This window comes from Bison bison, unplaced genomic scaffold, assembly GCF_000754665.1.
Source record: "Bison bison bison isolate TAMUID 2011002044 unplaced genomic scaffold, Bison_UMD1.0 scf7180017864270, whole genome shotgun sequence".
In the NCBI taxonomy this organism is placed as follows: domain Eukaryota; kingdom Metazoa; phylum Chordata; class Mammalia; order Artiodactyla; family Bovidae; genus Bison; species Bison bison.
Window position 1 is genome coordinate 9,250,821 of NW_011494842.1, and position 4,182 is coordinate 9,255,002.

General features: G+C 37.9%; 1 protein-coding gene across 3 annotated transcripts in view; it reads left to right on the forward strand.

Annotated features, from left to right (window-relative positions):
- The window catches only part of TBC1D22B (TBC1 domain family, member 22B), a 77,565-nt gene that overhangs the window by 758 nt on the left and 72,625 nt on the right, over positions 1-4,182 (forward strand). The gene's annotated exons all lie outside the window — the stretch shown is intronic.

The following is a 4,182-nucleotide window of genomic DNA, read 5'->3' on the forward strand; positions in this document are numbered from 1 at the left end:
GAAGGGTTCTGGTGGGAGCTTGAGACCGTCTGCGTGGCGGGGGTGGGGACAAGAAAAGTGAGGGAAATTCTTCAACTCGACCTCACTTTAAGATATCTTGAGTTGGTCCTTTCCCATTAGGAATTATTACAGGGTAACAGAATCGAGATGATTTCTTTAGCATCTTCTAAAGATTTGTCATACCCCAGTGGCCTCTTCTCCTCTGCCTGGTAATGTACTTCTTGTGCAAATGCATTAAATTCTTTCATTCTAGAGTTGTTTAGGTGGAGAACAGATTATTTCTAAGATAATCTCCACTCTCGCCCCACCCCTTTTTGGTATACGTTGAGACTCTTAACAATTGTCCATTCATCAGTCTAGTGTTGGTTTATAGTTTCAATTTGTTTGGGGGTAGTGCTGAGAAGTAAAAGGAGGAGTGTATGTTTCAATCTTAAATTTAAGATTTCGGCCAGCCACAGTCTGTTTGACGATGAAATTCATGATTGATTGTACCCCATGTGCTACCCTTCCTAGTTGATTGATAAGGGGAATAATCCTTTAAACCTGTAGCTTTTTTGGTTTGTTTTATCAGTAGCAAGAGAGAAATCAGGGACAGTGGTGGCTATATAGTGGACTTACTTATTGATAGGATCCTGTTAGACAGTCGGGGATCAGTTTTTCTTAATATAGTAAAAAGTAGGTTAAGGGAATTCATAAATAACTTCAGATTGAAATGTTGTGGAATAACAGTGTTAATGCTAAAGACTTATATGTTTTTAGATAGGCACCACTTCCTGCCTACTGATTCCTTTTCCTTCCTGGTCTAGGGAGCTCTCCAGTCTCGCTAACTGCTGTTCTCTGGGGTTTTCCATGGTGAGATCATTAAATTTTGACATCAAAAGTTATAATCAGAATCTATAGAAAAACTGTTAAATCAGGAAGCAGTATTTGATATGTGGGATATGGCATAATCTTTTTGTGCCTACCAACTGCTGGTTGTTACTAACAGTTTTTATTTTCTATATTTCCTCTTTTGGAATGTAGAAGCAGTCATATTTTTTGCAGAGCACTATTTTTTTGTGAGATAGGAAGAGAAATCTTTTTAGTTTCTTTAAGTTTGTGGCTTCCTTTTTCATTTTGAAGAGGAATACAAAAGGATAGAGGAAAGAACATTTGAATTCTGAAAGCTTTGGATTATTATTGGAGTGTTATCTGTGTGATCAAGGACAATGAATCTCTTTAAGCCTCAGTTTCCTTATCTGTGAAAAGAGGATAAAAATACTTTCTTCAAGATTCCAGTGTGGATTGAATTAAACATCTATTTGTAAAGAACCTAAAACAATGTTTATTTATAGTTGCTCAATAAATACTAATTATTAATATTTCTGTTTATTATTAGAGAAAGTATGCATTAAAAGAATATTTCTCTGATCCTTATTCCAGTAAGAGGTATTTATATTCATTGTTTATCTTAAGACATTAAAATGTTGCCATGATTCATAATGGTGTTTAGTACCTTGCTTGTTGAAGAGAAATATTGTTCAACTATGCGCTTTTAGCAAGGAAGCCCTAGGAGCCCTTGGTTATGGGAGAAAATAAAAATTCTTTTAGAGAGAAAGTCCTTTGATGTAGGGAAAATATTAGTACATTTTTCTCAAGAATAGAACTTTTGCATTTGTACTCTTTCGGTCATAGTGAAGAAAAACTTTGTCTGGGTGGAGAAATGACACAGATAACTGTCTAGGTCCATGGCAACTTAGAAGTGAGACTAGCTTCCTCTTTGCAAATTGAAAGGTAAAAATTCAAAACGATAGCAGATGACTTTCAGTTTCTTTGATCATGATCCAGCAACCTTAATTACAGCAAATAATAGGAATTTTATGTAGTAAAATAGCCTCAAGTTCAAAATGAATTAAACATCCTTTTGTAAAATAACAGCTTTATTGAGATAATTCACATATTATAAAAATTCACCCTTTTGAAGTGTATAATTTGGTGGTATTTAGTACATTCATCTAGAGTATAAATGGTTTTGTGCAACCATCAACACTAATTTCAGAGTATTTTCATCACCCCGAAAAGAAGCCTCATATCCATTAGTAGTCACTCCCTCTTCCCCCCCGCCCACCGCTCTCTGGCCCTTGGCAACCACTGATCTTTTTATTTGTATGGATTTACGTATTCTGAACATTTTGTATAAATGGAATAATATAGTAAGAGGCCTTTTGTGACTGGTTTCTTTTAGATGTAGTGTTTTCAAGGCTTATTCTTGTGGCATGTATCAGTATTTCATTCCTTTTATGGCTGAATAATATTCCTTGTATGTATGTACTTCACTTTGTTTATCCATTCATTAGGTGATGGACGTTAGAGTTGTTTCCACTTTTGGGCTCTTATGAATAAAACTGTGAAATCCGTGTGCAGGTTTTTTGTGTGAAAGTATGTTTTCCACTCCTTTGATTATATGCAGAAGTGGAATTGCTTCATATAGTAATTTTATGGAATTAAACGTCTTTATAAGTGCTCTCAGTTATTCATAAGAGCCCCATGTGCTTAATATTTCAAATGGTCCTTGTGTGGATGCCTAGGAAGACAGGAGGCAGTACGTACCATGTGGTTAAAAATACAGGCTCTGGAAACTTGAAACTAGTAGATAAATAAGTTCTGGAGAGATAATGGACAGCATAGTGATTATAGTCAACAACACTGTATTATAATCTTCAAAGTTGCTAGGATACTAGATCTTAATTGTTCTTACCACAAAGAAGAAATGTTAATTATGTGACATGATAGAAGTGTTAGCCAATGCGACAGTAGTAATCATGTTGCAGTAGAGTTGTCCCTCTGTGTCTGGGGGGAATTGGTTCCAGGACCCCCTTGGATACCAAGATCTGCAGATGTTCAAGTCCTTTATATGAGGTGGTGGTACAGTTGGCCCTCCATATCTATGGATTTTGTATCCATCCACAAATTCAACCAACTGTGGACCAAACTTCAGAGAGAGACTGTAAGTGTACTGAACCAACAGAATGTACATCTTAAACTTACACAAGATTATGTGTCAATGATATCTCCGAAAAGGGAGAAAAAATGAAAAAGAGTGCAAGCTCTGCAACCTGGTTTCAAATCTCAGCTCTGCCACTTTCTGTGTGACCTTGGGCAAGTTACTTAACCTCTTGGTGCCTTAGTTTCCTCCTGTAAAATGAGGACAGAGTGTCTACCTTATAAGGCTGTTAATGAGAATTAAATGAGGTAATGCATGGCTTCCCTGGTGGCTCAGACGGTAAAGCGTCTGCCTGCAATGCGGAAGACCCGGGTTCTATCCCTGGGTTGGGAAGATCCTCTGGAGAAGGAAACAGCAACCCACTCCAGTATTCTTGCCTGGAAAAATCTCATGGATGGAGCCTGGTAGGCTACAGTCCATGGAGTCGCAAAGAGTTGGGCACAACTGAGCAACTTCACTTCACTTCAATGCATGGAAAGTACATAGAAGGTACTCAATAACATTAGCTATTATGAAAATGCTAGTTGTGATTACAGTAGCTTCTATTTTTATTTGTTTCTTCTCCTTGCTCTAGTTTCAGAAACTCGAATTGAAGAACTCTGATCAGTGGTGTGTCTGGAGCCCCACAGTGAGTCCTGGGTGGAAAAAATACTGCCTGTTGTTGATTAGGCGGACAGTTTACGGGAGCACGAAAGAGCCTAATGCAGGATCACTGCGACTGTCAGGGGTTCATTAGCAATGAGGAGTATGGTTTTGAGCAGTGCTTCTCAAACTTTAATGAATCACCTGGAAGGGCTTGTTAAAACATAGATTGCCAAGCCCCACTTCCGAGTTTCTAATTCCGTCCATTACAATTGTGCTCATCTCACACGCTAGTAAAGTAATGCTCAAAATTCTCCAAGCCAGGCTTCAGTAATATGTGAACCGTGAACTTCCTGATGTTCAAGCTGTTTTAGAAAAGGCAGAGGAACCAGAGATCAAATTGCCAACATCCACTGGATCATGGAAAAAGCAAGAGAGTTCCAGAAAACCATCTATTTCTACTTTATTGACTATGCCAAAGCCTTTGACTGTGTAGATCACAATAAACTGTGGAAAGTTCTGAAAGAGATGGGAATACCAGACCACCTGACCTGCCTCTTGAGAAATCTGTATGCAGGTCAAGAAGCAACAGTTAGAACTGGACATGGAACAACAGA